The sequence below is a fragment of the Mustela nigripes genome, chromosome 14, assembly GCF_022355385.1.
Source record: "Mustela nigripes isolate SB6536 chromosome 14, MUSNIG.SB6536, whole genome shotgun sequence".
In the NCBI taxonomy this organism is placed as follows: Eukaryota; Metazoa; Chordata; class Mammalia; order Carnivora; family Mustelidae; genus Mustela; species Mustela nigripes.
The window spans coordinates 8,378,054-8,397,759 of NC_081570.1; the positions used below are offsets into that span (position 1 = coordinate 8,378,054).

A 19,706-nucleotide genomic window follows, 5' to 3' on the forward strand; every position below is an offset into this window, starting at 1 on the left:
ATTCCATTTTATTCTTTTTATTAGATTTTTAAACTATCCCTTTTTATATTGCTCCAAGGATTATAATATGTGTCATTAACTTTCCAGAGTGCACCTAGAACCAATATTTTACCACTTCAGGTAAAAGACAAATACTTTAAAACACTTAATTCCATTTAACCTCCCTCTTTATTAATGTGGTATATTTCATTCCTATGTTATAAACTCCCAAATACAAACCATTACTTTTGTTTTAAACTGTTGCCTTTTTTAAAAAGATTTTATTTATTTATTTATTTATTGGACAGAGAGAGAGAGAGAGAGAGAGCACATGAGCACAGGCAGGGGGAGCAGCAGGCAGAGAGAGAGAGGGAGAAGCAGGCTCCCTGCAGAGCAAGGAGCCCGATGCGGGGCTCGATCCCAGGGTCCTGGGGTCACAACTTGAGCTGAAGGCAGCCGCTTAACTGACAGAACCACCCAAGCACCCTAAACAGTTGGCTTTTAATGAAATTTTTAAAAGCCTCCCCTGTAGCAACACAAGCTGAGGGCATCTCCAAGGGACAGAGAGGGTGGGCATCTCCATGGAGGAAGAGGGCTGAGCAGAAGGAAAGGAAGTGGTCTTCAGATAGTCCCACTACAATGCCATGCTCGAAAAGGGGCCCATGGGCCAGCAGCATCACCAGGAGAATAATAGAAATGCAGAATCTGGGGGCACCTAGGGGACTCAGCCAGTTAAGCGTCTGTCTTCAGCCTGGTTCATGATCCCGGGGTCCTGGGATCAAGTCCTGCATCAGGCTCTCTGCTCAGTCAGGAGCCTCCTCCTCCCTCTCCCTCTCCCCTGCTTGTGCTCTCTCTGGCATGCGGATGTTCCCTCTCCCCAATAAATAAAATCTTTTAAAATAAAATGCAGAATCAGGGCCCAACCAGGAATTACTGAATCCGAATGCACCCATGAGCCAGCTCCCCAGGCGGCCCACATGCATGTGAAAGTTGGACCCAGGGTTAGAGTCCATGGTGGATTCGCTTCCTCCCCTTTCTTGGTAGCAGTTGCTTTCAGCCCAATGTCCTCCTTAGCTAACCCTAGCCCCCCTCACTTGCTGACCAGGGACTGTGTGCCCCTGAGGGACTTGAATCTGGGCTTGGGATGTCGTTCTGGACCCTATAACGTTTGTTGCCAAGAAGCCAATATGTTTTCGTCTTCCCTCTGCCGTGACAGAGGGAGAAACTCCATGCTGACCAGCTCATTTACTGCCCATTCCATCAGCTTCTGGGAGGAGAAGTAGCTGTCACTTTCCTTTTTTTTTTTTTTTCAAGTTTATTTATTTAAGCAATCTCTATACCCAACCCCAAGATCAAGACCCGCATGTTCTACCAACCGAGGCAAACAGGTGTGGCTAGAAAATGTCCGCTTTCTGAGAGAAGGGGGGGGGAGGGGAGTGGGAGGAGGTGGGCAGAGACTCCCAGAGTTTTCCCAACAAGGAGGCCACCAAGGGAGGGGCAGGCTTTGTGGTAAGAGTGATCCAGGGGATAAAAACCTTGGACATCTGCCAGGGGTTCATCGTCCCAGAGTGCAGAACGAGGTCTGGGGTGATACCCGTCTTTATTAGCAAGGTGGCAGCTGCAAATCTGCTTCTGAGCTCCTACGCCGCCGTGTGAGGGCATATGCTCAGTCCCTAGGATCCAAGACGGAGAAGACGTGGCCTCTGGCTCCCTCTCTGGGGAGAGAGAACACAGCAGGAACATCCCAAGAATGCCAGGAAGCAGATGCTCCATGCCAAACGCGGGCCATGAAAAAGAACACCTCGGCTAGAGTGCCAAGGATGGCATTCTGGAGGAGGAGGCACGTGAGCTGGGCCTCAGGGGCAGGGTGGAATTTACGCAGGAGAGAGATAAGGGAGGGATGCCATGAGAAAGGAGAGCAGAAGGGAGCAGTCTGGACCCTGGGACAACAGGCTGGTCCTACGAAGAGTGGAGAGTGCCCTATATTAGCAGTGGATGAGGGAGTTGATGAACCATCAAGGCTGGGTTTGCTGGCCGTGTATGCAGAAGCCTTCTGAGGGCAAAATGGGCTTCAGGAGGTGCTTTTCTGGCAGAGAAGGCCAATGGGTGCTGCCTGCTTGAGTTTAAGGTCCCTTTGCGTCTCCAGAGAGGGGGACAGGACCCCAATAAGCTTGGCAGAGGGAGGAGGGGGAGTTTGAGAGCAAGCTGGGTGGGGGAGGACTGAGCAGAGGTCCCCCCCGGTGGGAGTGGGCAGAGAAAGTCTCCCCGGGAACCACAGTCACATCTGCCATTTCCTGAGGGACTCTGCTGGGCGCTTTGGATGACTTTCCTCACGTAATCCCCCCATCCGGTCTGTGAAACAGACGTTTTCATCGCGGATGAGAAGACTGAGGCTCAGAGAAGAGAAATAGCCGCCCAAGGGCACACAGCACATGACAAAGTGATTTATTCTACTGCTGGAATCCACGGGCTGCGGCCAGCAGGCGAGGCCGACGGTCGGGTGCCGCAGGCCGGGTGGGGAGCCCCGCGAAGGGTGGGGGGCTGCGCGGCAGGAGCGGAGCCGCGGCGCGGCCGGCTTAGGTCCGAGCAAAGGGCTGCAGGCCTCGGAGCAGCGCGGGGCCGGGGGTGTCCCCTGCTCCGTCGGGAAGGCCGCCTGCCCACGTTCCCCACCTCCCCCGCGCGCCTTCGCACCCGGTCGCACCCGAGTGGGCCTCGCCTCCCCTCCAGCCTTTCGGATGGCCGGTGGCGCGCGGCGGCCACCAGCTCCGGGGCCATCTCAGAGACCTCATCGGCGCGTGACTCCCGTTTGGCTCAGGCAGGCCGCTCACAAGGACGAGACGCCGACCGTCCAGCCAGCGGGCGAGCGGCGCTTGGCTCCAGGCACCCGCTGAGGTTTTGGTCCCCAGCCCCGCCCCGGCCCCTGGCCCCTGGCCCCGCCCCAAGCCCCGCCTCTAGACCCAGCCCCAGCCCCACCCACCCGATCCCGTGCTCGGGTTTAGACCCCGCCCCGGCGCCCTCCCAGCCCCGCCCCTTTCGCCTAGCAGGTGTCTTAGGACCAGACAAGGGGATCGAAGCGCACGTCCTGCTTACTGAGCATCTCCACCAGCTGCAGCAGTGTGCAGGCGGCCCACGATGTCCGAGAGGATGGTCACTGGAGGGAGGAAGGGACACGAGGCTGGACATGACCTCGGAGGCCCACCCCCTTCGCAGCCAGGGAGCCTGAGACCCAGTGAGGAACAGGAACGTTTGCCCTAAGCTGTCTGGCAAACCACAGGCAGGTCTGGGTCTGAAAACTGAAAAATGCAGCGCTCCGCTGGATTGGGCTGTAGCTGGAGAGCCTAAGAGGAGAGACTTTGTGCGTTGTGCCCCCTAGGGTCTCAGAGGTTGAAGAAGCAGATGTGAAACGTTTTGGATTATTGGTAAACTTTGGGTTTTATTCCTCTATGCCATGCTCATGACGCCCTGTGTGTCCGTGGCCTCTCCCGCTCCTAGATCTTGGCCACCACGTGCTTTCTCCTGCATGCCACAGAACTGAAACGCCCCTGTGGCATCCAGCCCCCACTCCCACCTCAATACCTCAGTGTTCAGAGGCCCTGGGTGCAGGACTGGCCCAGTGGGTCCTCTTCCCGAAGGAAGCCAGAATGATCGGATGTAGGAGGCTGGCCACCAGCAACAGGCTGACCTTCAGGCTGACCAACAGGCTGACCTTGGTCTTGCTGCCCAGCCCCACAGAGCCATACCCCCACCAGTGCCGGCCATGAAAAGACCGGAAGGAGCAGGAAGACGAGGCTGCCCCCTGAACTGGGGCCAGAGGAGGTTGACATCCGGCCCCCAGCAAGCCTTAAGTGCCGCAGAAACCATCAAAGCATAGCCAAGGTGGGCACCGTGGTCCAGCACACCGTGATCCTGCTGTTCACCCCACGTGGGCACAGCTGCCCAGCCTGGAGGAGGAACCTTGAGGCCACCAAAGGAGTCAAATCAGGGTTGGTCTTCAGAGTTGGGAGGGATTCTTCCAGGTCTTCCAGGAGCCAAAGCAGCTAAGAGATGATGCCTGAGAACTGCAAGCTGGGCTCAGAGCCTGACTCCAAGGACACATGGAGGCTTTGTGCCACTGTCTCCACAGAGAGCTCTCAGACTAAGCCTGGCTCCATTTCACATCAGGCATGGCGGGCACACACCCTGCCCTGCGCCACCCGACAGAGGGGTCTCCATCCTGCTGGACAGCAGCGCGCCCCAAAAACCAGGATCGGTGTCAGCATCGCCCTGGTTCCTAGCAGCAGGAGGTTCATAAATGATAAGACTCTCATGCAGGATGTTACTGGCGGGGAATGAGCCGGTAGGGATGGAATGGATGGGGATTGTATGGGGAAACTCTGTGAAGAATAACGCTGATGAATTTTTAAAAATCAAATGAATACTATCACAAGCAATAATTTAAGAATCCAGACATAAAATGTCAAAACTGGCGTAAGAAAAACTAACCATGTAAAGTAGATTGACAGCCAATAAGAAAAATTGATATGATGGTCCAAATACTTACAGCCCCAAAGTCCCCAGCCAGAACGGTTAGGGGTGCATTCTACCAAAGTTTTTAGGAATAGTGTAGCTTATCTTCTACTGGAAGTTCCAGTCACTTGGAAAAATAAAAAATTGGATCTGTACCTGACACCATATATCAGAAAAAACTTCAAACACACAGAGAACTAAATGGAGGAAAAAAGAAACCATACAAAGAAAATGAGTGAATTCTTCTTATACTATGCCTGAGGAAACCCCTTCTAACTATGACTCAAAGACTATAGAAAATAAATAATAATTTGACTCCATTAAAAAATACTTTGGGGCCTGCCTGGGTGGCTCAGTTGGTTAAGCATCTGATTCTTGATTTCAGCTCAGGTCCCGAACTCAGGGTCATGAGATCCAGCTCCACATTGGGCTCTGCACTGGGTGTGGAGCCTGCTTAAGATTCTCTCTCTCTCCTTCTGCCTGACCTTCCCACCACCACCCCCTCCACTGCTTGCACTCACTCTCTCCATCTCTCTTTAAAAAATAAATAAAAATAAAAAATATTTTTGCTTGGCAAAAATGAAAAAATAGGGAGAAAATATTAGTGAGGGGCACCTGGGTGGCTCAGTGGGTTAAGCCTCTGCCTTTGGCTTAGGTTGTGATCCTAAGGTCCTGGGATGGAGCCCCACATCGGGCTCTCTACTCATCAGGGAGCCTGCTTTCCCCTCCCTCTCTGCCTGCCTCTGCCTACTTGTGATCTCTGTCTGTCAAATGAATGGATAAAATCTTAAAAAAAAAAAATAAGAAAAAAGAAAATAATAGTGAGTTACCTAGCAGATAAAGACCAACATCCATAATAAAGAGTTCTGTAAAGTGAATGGGGAAACCTTCCCTTTCTGCAACGTGCAGCTACAAGATGGTAGTGCAGGTGTCCAAGAAAAACTGAGAGGAAAAAAGACTGGAAACCCAATAGAAAATGGGCAAAGACACAAACTTAAAATGCATGCAGATTGCCTTAAATATACAAAAAGGTGCTCAACTTTACATATAAGAAAGAGCAGTGAAGGCACCTGGGTGGCTCAGCCGGTTAAGGGTCTGACTCTTGGTTTCAGCTCAAGTCATGATCTCAGGATTGTAGGATCTAACCCTGTGGGAGATTCTCTCCCTCTGCCCCTCCCTCCTCCCCCTCTGTTCTCTCTTTTAAATAAATAAGTCTTTTAAAAAATGTATACTCTTGGGCGCCTGGGTGGCTCAGTGGGTTAAGCCGCTGCCTTCGGCTCAGGTCATGATCTCAGGGTCCTGGGATCGAGTCCCGCATCGGGCTCTCTGCTCAGCGGGGAGCCTGCTTCCTCCTCTCTCTCTCTGCCTGCCTCTCTGCCTAATTGTGATCTCTCTCTGTCAAATAAATAAAAATAAAATCTTTAAAAAAAAATGTATACTCTTAAACATCAGGAAAAAGGACCCCTGCTGTCTTCATGTATCAGTTTCCGATTGCTGCTCTAACAAGTGACCACAAACTTAGCGGTTTAAAACAACACAGATTTATTCTCTCACAGTTCTGGAGTCGGAAGTCTATGATCTGTTTCACTGGGCTAATGTCAAGCTGTTGATGTGGCTGGTTTCTTCTGGAAGCGAGGCTGAATCCATGCCTTTTCCATCTCCTAGTGGCCCCCACTGGGTTCCTGGGCTCACGTCCCCTTCCTCCATCTTCCAAGCGCATCACGGCCATCTCTTCTACCCTGTTCTCCTGTTCTGTGGTCAGATCTCCTTCTGATGCCCTCCTCATAAGGACCATCTCAAGATCCTTAACATAATCACATCTGTGGAGTCCCTTTTGCTGTATGAGGTATGTGAAAATTAGTAAAGGGGAAAACCTGTTTAGAATGGCAGCAGGAGGGACGCCTGGGTGGCTCAGTGGGTTCAAGCCTCTGCCTTTGGCTTAGGTCATGATCCCAGGGTCCTGGAATCGAGCCCCGCATCGGGCTCTCTGCTCAGCAGGGAACCTGCTTCCTCCTCTCTCTCTGCCTGTCTCTCTGCCTACTTGTGATCTTTGTCTGTCAAATAAATAAATAAAATCTTTAAAAATATTTTTTTAATTAAAAAATAAAGAATGGTGACGGGATGCCACCACGGAGAGCTCTCGCCTTCCTACTCCTCAATTGCAGATCCTGTAGGAAGAAAGGAACCTTAGGGGTCCAAACCACCTGAGCCCCTGCTTTACTACCCTAGCAGGAGCAGGAAAGGTTTTCTCTGGCCCTGGCAACAACCCAACCAATGAAAGACTGTCACAGCGCAGCCAATGACAAGCCACTATACTTCAGCTCCCGGGTTCTCCAGTAGACTTCCTTTAGAGCATCCTTTCCAATGGAGAGGTCCTGTTCTTTGGTCTCCAGGCGTGCTTACCGTGTTGCCATGCTTTGCTTGTCCTAGATTGCGATCGTCTGCTATTCCCTAATAAACCCATGTTTGCTGGTAAAATAACTGGCAGCTTTATTTTTAAGGCAAACAGGTGATACAGTTTCCAGGAATCAGAACCCAGAGAGATCTTGGGCACTATTACTCAGCCTCCCACACCCTCCTGCTGTTCCCATGAGACCTGAAATCAGGGTACAGGGGTTGGAAGATGTAATCTGGTCAGCACCTGCCTGCCTTGACCTGTTTGTCCTGTTTTACTTGGGCACTAGGGTGTATCAAAAGATTTGGCAGATAAAATACTTAAAGTGGAACTAGATCTACAGATAGCAACGCAAATAGATCTTGAGAACATCATGGACGTGAAGAAGGCAAACTGCAAAAGGATTTAAATATAAACATTACTTTAAAAAGCACAACGTCGGGCGCCTGGGTGGCTCAGTGGGTTAAGCCTCTGCCTTCGGCTCAGGTCATGATCTCAGGGTCCTGGAATCGAGGCCCCCATCGGGCTCTCTGCTCAGCAGGGAGTCCGCTTCTCACTCTCTCTGCCTGCCTCTCTGCCTACATGTGATCTCTCTCTCTCTATTTCAAATAAATAAATAAAATCTTTAAAAAATAAATAAATAAATAAATAAAATAAAAAGCACAACGTCAGTGCACGGGAGCGAATGAGATGGGGAAGCGCAAATGCAGGATTCAGCTACACATGTGGTTTTGTCTATTTTTGTTTATTTTTTTAAGAGAGATAAATAAATAAATAAATTTATAAATATAAATTTATTTTTAATAAATAAATTTATTTATTTTTAAGAGAGATAAATAAATAAATAAATAGATTTTATTTATTTATTAGAGAGAGACTACAAGTCAAGGAGAGAAGCAAGAGGCAGAGGGAGAGGGAGATGCAGACTCCCCACTGAGCAAAGAGCCTGATGTGGGGCCCGATCCCAGACTCTGAAGTTCTGGGCCAAAGTCAAACGCTTAACCGACTGAGTCCCAGACGCCCCAGATTTTGTTTGTTTTTAAAAACAGACCTAAAGCACATTTGGAGAAATGTTGACACCTCTTAGATCCAGGTGCAAAGTGCATTTTGTTTGTTATACTTTTCAGTGAAATTAGAAATATTTTGTTATGGTTCTTTTGTTTTTTTTTTTTTTTTTTTTTTTTTTTTTTTTTTTTTTTTTTTTTTTTTTTTTTTAAGTAGGCTCCAATCCCAGCGCAGAGCCCAGCATGAGGCTTGAACTCATAACCCTGAGATTAAGACCCAGGCTGAGACTAAAAGTCGGGTGCTTGGGTGCCTGGGTGGCTCAGTCTTAAGTGTCTGCGTTTGGCTCAGATCATGATCCCGGGGTCCTGGGATTGAGCACCACACCGGGCTCCCTGCTAGGCGGGAGGCCTGCTTCTCCCTCTCCCACTCCCCCTGCTTGTGTTCCTGCTCTCACTGTCTCTTTCTGTCAAATAAATACATAAAATCTTTAAAGAGTCGGATGCTTAACTGAATGAGCCACCGAGGTGCCCTCTGATTGTTCTTTTTTTTAATGAATAAAAGAAGTGAGCAAGCGGAGATGAAAAGAAAAATAAAAACTCTCTCGCTGTAGCCGTTAGTTTCACCTAATGAAAAATGCACATTTCAAGACTCTGATGCTTGAATTTGTCTTAAGATTGTGAAGTGTTGTCTAATTACTTAAGCCATTTAGAAAAAGTCTTAGTGTGAAAAGTAATTCAATATTGTTCTAGTTGATGTAAATGCATTGACAGTAAAGGTTAGTATCTTTCTTTCTTTCTTTTTCTTTCTTTCTTTCTTTCTTTTTTAAGATTTATTTTAAAGTGAATAGGTTGGGGGCACCTGGGTGGCTTAGTCGGTTAAGTGGCTCCCTTTGGCTCAGGTCCCGATCCCAGGGTCCTGGGCTCGAGTCCCGCATCTGGCTCCTTGTTCCACTGGGAGCTTGCTTCTCCCGCTGCCTGCCACTCCCCCTGCAGGTGCTGGTTCTCTGTCTGATAAACAAATAAATAAAATATTTTTAAAAACAAAATGAATAAGGGTGCCTGGGTGGCTCAGTGGGTTGAAGCCTCTGCCTTCGGCTTGGGTCATGGTCCCAGGGTCCTGGGATCAAGCCCCGCATCGGGCTCTCTGCTCTGTGGAGAGCCTGCTTCCCCCTCTCTCTCTGCCTGCCTCTCTGCCCAACTTGTGATCTCTGTCTGTCAAATAAATAAATAAAATGTTTAAAATTAAATGAACAGGTTGATTTGTTCTCTTGTGGCTTCAGGAGGGTATGGGGTTTTTTGGTTATTGTGGTAAAAATATATGTAACAAAATTTGTCATTGTAACAATTTTTAAGTGTATAGCTCAAGGCATTAAATACATTCACAATGTTATGCAAACATCATCACTTTTTCCAAATTTTTCATCACCCCACACAGAAACTCTGTATCTGTTACCCACTAATTCCTTATCCCCCCTGCTCCACACTTATGTTAGCCCCTGATACCCTCTGATCCATTTTCTGCCTCTATAAATTTGCCTTTTCTCAATAGTTTATGGAAGTGGGGTCATCCAATATGTCCTTTTGTGTCTGGCTTCTTGCCTCGAACATCTTTTCAAGGTTCATCCCTGTCATAACATGATCAGAACTTCCTTTTTTTAAAAGTTGAATAATATTAGATAGAGACACCACATTTTATCCATTCATCTGTTGGTGGACACTTGGGTTGTTTCCACATTTTGGTCACTATGGATGTTATTACTATGAACATAGGGGTACAAATGTCTTAGTCCCTGTTTCCAAATCTTTGGATGCATACCTAGGAGAGCAGTTGGTGGGTCATAAGATCATATTGAATTAAAATTTTTTAAGGTTTTTTTTTTTTTTTTTTTTTTTTTTTGTACTCTCTATGCCCAGCATGGGGCTCGAACTCACAACGGTGAGATCCAGAGTCACTCATCCCATGGACGGAGCCTGCTAGGTACCTCTGTGTTTAACTTTCTGAGGAACCTCCAAAGTTTCCCACACCGCCTGCACCATTTAACATTCCCCCCAACAGAGCACAAGTTTCCAATTTCTCCACATCCTCGCCAACACCTGTCATTTCCTTTATTATTACTGTTACCATCCAAGTAGGTACAAAGCAGCATAAGTTGGTTTTAATAAAGTGATTTCTGAGAGATTTTTTTTTTCTGAAAGAGAAATACAAAGTAAGGAGTTTTGTTGTTGTTGGTGATGGTGGTGGTGGTGGTGGTGGTGGTGGTGTTTGTTGGTGGTGGTTATTATACTCCACAAGAGGAAAGCATGATGGGGTCTGGGGAGTTTTTCTGTTTCTGGTCTTCCCTCTCTCTTCCATGCTGGGATGTAAGGAAGCCCTGCCAGGTATCCAGGTACCCGGGTATCCGGTGGCAGGTTGGGGAGACAGGTGATGCTGAGGGGGTCTGATGGGAGGGGCAGCGTCTTTGTGGGGTGAGGCACAAAACCCAAGTGGGTCAGCCTTAGATGGGGGGAGACACAAGAAGGGGGCGGACACCCCTCTGGCTTCTAGTTTTGGGTGCGAAGACAAAGGCTTCTGCTGGCTCAGTGAAATCCCTGGGGGAAGGTCAGGGCTGGAGACTGAGAATCAGGAAGGGGAGCATCAAGGGAGAAATTTAAAGGGCACTCCCAGGATAACCAAGAAATAGAAGCGCCTGCTTTGATCGCACACCCCTCCCAGCTGTCCCTGTGGAGTCCTCACTCTCCACCCACGCCCCTCTCTCCCTCCTTCATCAGCTCCCCGCTGCTGGAAGTCTCCAGCACCCACACTCCTCCAAATGGTCTCTGTCCAAGGCCACCGACCTCCCTGCCATGATACCCACCGGCCTCTGCCATCCCCACCTTACTTGATCTCTGGTGGACCCGTCCCACAGCTTCCTTCTGCCCTTGACTTCTGTGCAGCCCCCATTCCTGGTTTTCCAGATGCTACCCCTCCCCCAGGGTCTTCCTAATCCCCTTCACATGCTCCCGCTTCACCTACCCCTCATTCATGCCACCACCCCCCAAGGACCCACCTAGATTTCTTCCGCCAACCCCAACCCCATTCCCAGGCATTGGCCCTCCAGGTCGGTCATTGTGTATTTCTCTCTGGCTTTAATGCTTAGCTTTCTTTTATTTTTTCTTTTAAGATTTTATTTATCTTTTAAGTAACCTCTACACCCAGCGTGGGGCTTGAATTCATGATCCCCAGATCTAGAGATGCAAAATTCACTGAGCCAGCCAGGTACCCCCAGTGCTCAGCTCCCTAATTCACCTCCCCCAAACTCTTTGTCTCTAGGGTGGCCACATAGGCCAGAATGGTTGTCCCACAGTGGTTGTCAGCGGAGGCTGCATCAGTCACCTGGGGGGGCTCGGGCAATCCCTTGCAGGGCCCCACCTCCAGCCTTTCAGATCCAGCAGGTCTGGGGAGAGAGTCAAGAATTTGGGGACCCTGGCAAGTACCCAGGTGACACTGACCTGCTGGTCTGGGGACCACATGGAGGGAACCTCTGCCTTAAAACACTTATCTGATCTCATTGGTCTCTCTTAAAACTCTTTTTTTGTTTTTCAAATTTTTAAGAATTTATGTGTTTGGGGCGCCTGGGTGGCACAGTGGGTTAAGCCTCTGCCTTGGGCTCAGGTCATGACCCCAGGGTCCTGGAATCAAGTCCCACAACTGGCTCTCTGCTCAGCAGGGAGCCTGCTCCCCCGCCCCTCTCTCTGCCTGCCTCTCTGCCTACTTGTGATCTGTCTGTGAAATAAATAAATAAAATCTTTAAAAAAAAAAAAAAAAAAAGAATGTATTTATTTGACAGAGAGAGAGACAGCGAGAGAGGGAACACAGGCAGGGGGAAGTAGGAGAGGGAGAAGCAGGCCTCCTGCCAAGGAGGCAGCCGGATGCAGGGCTCCATCCCACAACTCCCGTATCCTGACCTGAGCCACCCAGGCGCCGCTCTCTTGAGTGCCTAGCTGTTGCCCTCAAGGTAAACCCAAGCTCAAACCTTTGCAATGACAGCCATCTGGCACTTGTCCTCTCTGCACTGCTTAGAACCCTCACCGCCCTCCTTCTGCAGATCGTGGAATGCTCTGCCCAGATGGCACTGAACAGTCTGTCACCAGTGGTCCCCATGCACACCTGGCTCCGCCGTCACCTACGCGCTCCTTGAGGATGAAACGTTGGGGTACCACTCTATTCCTTGAGCCCAGCACAAAGAGTAATGCAGTGCTCAGCAAATTGTGGTTGAATGAATGTAAATATTTCCACGTTTTATTTTATTTTTGTTTTATTTGAGGACAAAAGACATTTTTACTTGCAGTCAAAATTTATAAAACAGAGTCAGACTTTCTAGTTGGACCAAATCTATAATCCCGAAAATCTGGCTTCCGCTCTGCCCCCTGGCGGTAGTCCCAGTCCCAGCAGGAAAACGAATGTACCGTTAAATAAGGCATTTCCAGGAACGGGGGCGTGACGGCGAACGGTCATTTGCATACCCAAAATGCATTGCACACAGGACAATTTCTCACTTAGAAATGACTCGATTTTCTCTTTTTCTTTGAATTATTTTTTCCCCCAGAATAAGGCTAATGTCACAAAATGGTCCGAAAGAAAGACAGAAATCAGTAATTCTTTCGAGCAAAGAGTCACCATCACTGTCTTCGGGGTAACAGTTACCCGAGGAACGTGTGCGGACGCTCTGGGGCATACTCTGGTTTCTCTTCAGATCGCATAAATCTTTCGCCTTTTACTAAAGATTTCCGTGGAGAGGAACAATTCTGAGTTTTTTACCAATTTTTTGAGGCCTTGCCTTTGCAAGGCTACTGATGTTGTTCAATGAAAGATTTGTCTGCTTGTTTAGTATCCTAACTTGCCAGGTTTTAGGATTATTTGTGTTTTCGCTCTACGTTGTTAGTGCTAAAGTTTCCACGTTACAATCTATTATTTCTTAACGTTGTTTTTCCCAATTTTTCAGATCTTCGCGTGCCTGGGCGCACCTGCTGGGGGTTCTCCGGAACTTCTTTCCACGGCTGGTGTAACAGCTTGTGTTTTCAGCCCCGCGCCGAGACCCCTTGTGCAAATCTGAGTTTCATCCTCTGAGCGAACCCCAACTGCAGAAAACCACCCACCTGCCCCCGCTCCCGGGCCCCCCGCGGAATCTGGCACAGGCGTTTTTGCTCAGCAGAGAACACCCAGTTAAACCTGGTTTTGCCCAGACTTGGGATTAAAGCTTTTTGTCAAAGATGACCGCGGCATACCTATTCGCACGCTTTTCGAGGAGGCAAATGCCCGTCCAGGCCCCTGCACCTTTCTGATCCTGGCTGCAAGGGTCGCGTTTACCCAAGAAACAGCTTCAAACAACTGAAGCGTGATTGGCTGTTTTTCCTATAACAGGTTTGTAAGTATTGCTGTCGGTTTGGTTTTCCCGATAGGTTCATTAAAACCAGCACTGGATCACTTGTGAAAACTCTGAATGAGAAAGGCTTTCAACCGTGGTTAGAATGGATTTGATTAAACTCGAGAGGAAGCTAATGTTTTAACCAATCCCACGGGCCAGAGCTTAGCTTTGGGATCCCGCCTGGGTGTGAGGTAGGCTGGGAAATGTAGTCTTTCCCCCAAGGCAAGAAAACTAGCAGTGTTGGCACCAGCAGGCGCGGGAGGGAAGGCATCCCAAAGTTCCCTCTTTGAATTTCTCCACCTCCCAGGCCAGTTCTTCCTTCCTCCTTCCTGGGCACTTTTGATGCCCCCCCCCCCCACCTTTTAAAGATATATTTATTTATTTGAGAGGAAGGGGAGAGGGGTAGAGGAAAAGGGAGAGAGAGTTCTAAGAGGATTCCACGCTGAGCTCAGAGCCCCATGCACTGCTCCGTCTCAGGACCCTGAGATCCTGACCTGAGCCAGACCCAAGAGTTGGTGGCTTAACCCATCAGGAACCCCTTGATGCCCCTTTGTATAGAGGACCATGACCCAGGCTCAGGGTGCTTGAGGCAGTTACCCTCAGTCCAGCCCTGCTCTGCTGGTCCCCGCATTTGTCACCAGGGAGACCCCTTGACCCACTGAATTCAGGGCTGACGACCTGAACTCAGGAAACTCCCAGAAGCCTCTGCCTGTCAATTTCATCGTTTAGAAACTAACAAATTGCTTAAACAGTAAAAGAAACATCTGGGAACCATACCTGTCCAGATGAGTCAGCAAGTGCCCACAGGTCCCTCAGCTCCCTTATATTACAATCCCTCTCTAAATATTTACCCCAAACCCCAATAAAAGGAGCCTGCTTCCCCCTGCTGGAAGAGTCACAGCTTTGGAAACTATTCCTCGAGGTCTCCTTATTTGTACAAATAAAGTGACCTTGGGAGACAGGCACCTGCACTGGGTGTGCTCTCGGTCCACAGCTCCCCAAGGAGCGGGTTCAGTGTCTGTGACATATTCAAGCTATGAGGGTCATTCTCCTTTCTTTGTCCCCAGCGAAGTGCTCCTCACTTTGCCTAGGTCGGTCAGTCAGAATTACATGCTGGCAGCCAGTGCGGTCTCTGGGCTCTGAGGGCTGGCTGTGTATCCAAAGCAGGGGTTTTAAACTTGTTTCTTGTTCACCTTTGGCAAAAACAACCCAGGGTAATGAGCACCTGGTCTCTAAATGCTGTGACTTGGTCAAAGGAGGCCGGTTCCTTGGAGAAACGGAGATTTCAGGTGTGAGCCAGGACATATACCATCTTGCAGAGGCTCCCAAAAGCCAAAGATGCTGAAGGACCATCGAGAAGATTCATACATTCAAAGGATCAAGGCATCTCCAATCTATTTAAGTCTGTGAGTTCATAAAAATACTAAATAAATCTGAACTAACTGGCCACTATGCTGAGTGACTTTTGCTTGACTGGGCTAAGAGATGTCCCCCTAGAAACGTTATTTCTAGGTATGTCTGCAGGGGGTGTTTCTGGAAGAGGTTAGCGTCTGAATCAATGGACTGAGGAGATGGTCCTTCCCAAATGGGTGGGCCTCACCAAACCCGGTGAGGTAGAGGAAGGGCAAATTGGCTCTTTTTTTTTGCTAGAGCTGGGACATATCTTCAGCACCTGGTTCTTGGCCCTAATTTCCGCTCACACCATCGCCAGCTTTCCTGGGTCTTCATGGGCAGATGGCAGATTGTGGGGCTTCTCAGCCTCCATAATTTCATGAGCCAATTCCCATCATAAACCTCCTCTTGTATGTATCTATTTATCTCCCATCTGGCCTATTTGTGTGTGTTTAACATGAACTATATTAAAGTTTTATATATTTTTTTAAATTTTAAAAAAGATTTTATTTTATTTTTTTTAAGATTTTATTTATTTATTTGACAGAGAGATTGTAGGTAGGCAGAGAGGCAGGCAGACAGAGAGAGAGGAGGAAGCAGGCTCCCTGCGGAGCAGAGAGCCAGATGCGGGGCTCGATCCCAGGACCCTGGGATCATGACCTGAGCCGAACGCAGAGGCTTCAACCCACTGAGCCACCCAGGTGCCCCAAAAGATTTTATTTTTAAGTAACCTCTACACCCAGCATGGGGTTCAAACTTACAACCCTGAGATCAAGAGTCCCATGCTCCACTGGCTGGGCCAGGAGCCCCTAAAAAAGTATATATATTTATATATTTTTAAAAATCATTTAATGATATATTTTAATAATTTGTAATTTAATAAATTTATTTAATAAATATAAATAAGATTTTATTTATTTAAGAGAGACCTCGTGCACAAGTAGAGGGAGGGGCACAGGGAGAAACAGACTCCCCACTGAGCAGGGAGCCCGACATGGGGGGATCCCAGGACCCTGATATCATGATCTGAGCAGAAGGCAGATGCTTAACCGACTGAGCCATCCAGGCGTCCTGCCCCTAAACATATTTTTAAAACAAATTTTCTAGTGGTAACCTGTGCTTCCTCATTAATAGATTAAACACAAGGGTCCAGTGGCAAATCTAAGATTACCATAATTTCAAGGTCACGATGACCATGAGCAGTATTTGGAGATCCCTGCAACAATTCTAATGGGACGTGAACACTGTGATTTTTATTTGTGACAATGACCTAAATGCCAAAGTTAATCATGGGAGGAGCTACTGAAATTTCAGTTAGAGGTTAGTGAAAATAAAGATTCATTTCTGATCCACGTTTGCAGCCCCTCTGGATTCTGACCATGGGTTTAGGAGCTCCGGGGTACCTTCTTTTGCCTCCAGGTATCAGTACAAACCATCCCCTGTGTGGGTAGAAGGTTTCGAATTTATCAAAGCACATTCCCGCACAGTCATTTATTTAGTGGGACTCCCTGACCGTCTCTTGAAGTTGGAAGGTGCTATTAGACCCATTTTACAGGTGGGAACCTGGAGTATAAAAGCTTAATGCACTTGTTTGAGGTTTCACGATGATAATGACCAATGATAATGACTAAAGCTGGAAATGGAACCAGGTCCCCTAGCTCCTGGCCCACGGCCAACTCTTTTATACCCAGCTGCTAGAAATGCTGTTTAATTACCTTTTCACGAAGTTTTTGTTTTCATTTTTAAATTTTTTGAAGCTTTTATTTATTTATTTGACAGAGAGAGAGAGAGACCACAGCAGAGGGAGAGACAGAAGCAGATTCCCTGCTGAGCAGGGAGCCCAATGCAGGCAGGGCTCTATCCCAGGATCCCTGGATCATGACCTGAGCCGAAGGCAGACACTTAACCAATCTAGCCACCCAGGCACTCCATTGCAAAGTTTTATTTTGAGAGAACCCACAGCCTTTCTCCTGAGCTCGCTGTCCTGTTTTGTCATTTCTCAGGACACCCATAGGGGGTCACGTTGATTCATGTGGCGGCTGGGCATCTAGGAGCTATGATTTACCTGTGAGCAGAGGTAGTCATTACCCTGTCCGTGGGGGAGCATCAGTCCTGCAAGGCTCTGGTGACCTCCCTTTGACCTTTGACAAGTCATTCTCTCTCACCTGGTCTCAGTTTCTTCTTTTGTAAAACAGGGTGATAAACTGTCCTCCCTTGGTTTAGGGGGAACCTGTAAAGATCGGCTAAAATTATAACAGTAAGAAGAGGAGAGGACATGTCATGTCCATGGGAGGAATTGTCACCTGTGATCTTGTCATTGCCGTAAGTTAGGGCTGAGCCTACCCACCCCTTGCCTTTAGAAGTCAAAGATCTAGACTGCAAGGGCTGGGGAGAAAAAGAAGTCAAAGATCAATCACCCCCATAAAGATCAATAAAAAGAAAGATCCATAGACCCCCACGTCTCTAACTTGATCACCCGCTTTGCTCCTTTTGAGGAGTCTACACTCGGGACAATCTGATGTTTACTGTGCCCGTGCGTCCCTAAAGATCCCTCACTCTGTACGTTTACTCATGCTCTGCCCACTGTCTGGACAGCCCTCTCCCATGCCTTACCCTGGGGGACGCCCGTTATCCATCAGGTTCCAGCTTGCAGATTTCTGCTTCTCTAGGGAGCCCTCCCTGACCCTCTGGCAGAGGTTCAGTGTGCCAGCCCCATGCTCGTCGCAATCTGACCTCTTATCTGTCTGTCTCCACTTCATACTGTGCAGTCCCTGAGGTCGGAGACTGTATCTATGTTGTTCCCTCCTTTTCCAGGGCTTAGTGCCTTATGGTCTGAGCCTCACTTGCCCCATCTGCAAAATGGGAATGAAACTTACCTTGCAGGGTGTGCTGGCCACGTGCGCTTTGCCGCCAAGAAACTATTCCTCCTCCTTCCTGATGAGAGTGCGCCAAACTTCCTTTGGGAAACTACTTCTTTCCTATTAATCCCTGTTCAGTGGTTGGAGACTGACCCCAGGCTCAGCTCTGAGGAGGTTATAATTAAGGTTTTCTGTCACTTGCAACCCCAAGCACAAGGATTAAAGGACATAGCGCATACAAATGTAATTCAACAAACATTCCTTGGACATCTAGTTTCTGGCCAGTCAGAGATGAAAAGACAGAGTCACCGCCTTTGCAAAACGTAAGTGCCAAGCACACCGTAGCTGTTCATCCAGTGTAATCTTTCCCCCTTCGTCACCCATGGGCCAGGTGCATGGCCAGCTAGAAGAGTCACAATAAATGTTTATCGAATCAAATGATTTATTCAAAGCTTCCATTGGCCCAAGTCCAGAGGAGAGGCTCCCAGGAACCAGGAGTGTCAGACGGCAGGAGCTGGTTTAGAGTGAAGCTGTTCGCCCAGCCAGTGCCGGGGGCAGATTCCTTTCTGCAGGGAGGGCATCTGCCCCACAGCAAGTGCTGTGGACCTCGCAATCGCCAGGCCCCGAGCCAGGCTTCAGGAACTCGGATTATAGCTGCTTCCCGAGATGGGTGGGGGGAGGGTAAAAGCCAGACCCCAAAGCGCAGGTTGTGTTGTTTATGTTGAAGTCAGGCATCCTTTGGGAATCTGAGGAAAGCTACAGGACTTCTTGTGGGGGGAAAAAAAAAGTGCATACAGTTGACCATTCTGGGGTCCATGATCTCATGTATCCTGGTTACAGACTCCTGAACAGGAACATCTAACAAGGTTTCTTCTCCACCCAAGATCCTGGGAATCTCTGGTCCTTGCTTTGTTTTCACCTCCGGAAAGTTCCACTGCTCCGCTGCAGGAATATGGCTGAACATATCAGAGTTTGGGCTCCGATAACAGGGGGAAAAACAGGAAGGTATTTCCCACAGTTCTGGGTGCTGAAGCCTGAGATCAGGAGCCAGCACAGGGGTTCTGGTGAGCACCCTGTCTGAGTTACAGGGGAGAGGATGAGGGTGCTCGCTGGGATCCCTCTGATTAGGGCACTAATCCCACTCAGGAGGCTCCCACCCTCATGGCCTAGTCACCTCCCACAGGGCCTCGTCTGAACACCACCACATCGGGGGGTTAGCGTTTCAACATGGGAATCTGGGGGACATATTCAGCCCATACCAATGCCTTTGGGAGAATCCAACTCCCTTTGGAAAAATCCTCCCCCAGGAGCTGCGGGCCTCATGGTTAGTGTCCTAGTCTGAGGCAGGAGCAGGTAGCTGATTTGGATTGAGGCCCCAGGGGCCAGGAGCGGGAGACTGAGGCAGGGTAAATCAAATGGAGGGAAAGCCAGTCAAGGGTGCTTATGGGGTTCCCCACCTCCTTGAGCAGTGGGGCCAGCCCCCTGCTGGGCCAGTCTGCGGAGCTGCTGCACAGCACAAGTCCCAGAACGTTCCACCCAGGGACAGAGAGCAGCGCTTGCCCCCCTTAGGTCTGTCTCCCCTGGGTGAAGGGCTCCCAGAGAAATGTTAGCCTTCGCCTGCGCGGAGGCCCCGCACACACCCATGGGAGCAGTTTCCTGAAGGGAAGGGGGAAGCTACTCGAGGTCAAGGTCAGGTACCCCCATCTCTTTAGAGCTGCAGCTGACAGAAGAAAGTGGGCTGAGAGGAGGGGAGAGGGGGCTGGGGGCGCTTGAGGAGAGGGTGTGACCACCAGTGACCTCAGAGGCTCCTTACCCCTCCCCGTCCCTGGAGGTGGGATCTGAGCGCCTTTCCTGCTCCCAGAGGCTGCCCCAGGGGCCCCGTGATGGTGACGGAGCTCGTGTCTGAGGCCAGGTGAGGCCTCTGGAGAAGTTTTAACGTGTAGGTGGGCAGGTGTGGGGACCCACTCGTCTGACAGTGCCCCCCAAATCCTCACAGGTAAGTTTCTTTCTTCTTTCTTTCTTTCTTTTTTTTTAAAAGATTTTTAAATTTTATTTATTTGTTAGAGCGAGCACACAAGCTGGGGGCGTGGCAGGTGGAGGGGAAGCAGGCTGCCAGCGGAGCTGCGAGCCCGAGACGCAGGGCTCGATCCCAGGACCCTGGCATCAT

General features: G+C 49.1%; 1 non-coding gene across 1 annotated transcript; it reads left to right on the forward strand.

Annotated features, from left to right (window-relative positions):
- The first annotated feature begins 12,597 nt into the window (after positions 1-12,597).
- Positions 12,598-12,713, forward strand: LOC132002294 (U5 spliceosomal RNA). The gene has a single exon (XR_009399796.1). It is a non-coding gene; the product is annotated as a U5 spliceosomal RNA (small nuclear RNA).
- The last annotated feature ends 6,993 nt before the right edge of the window (positions 12,714-19,706 follow it).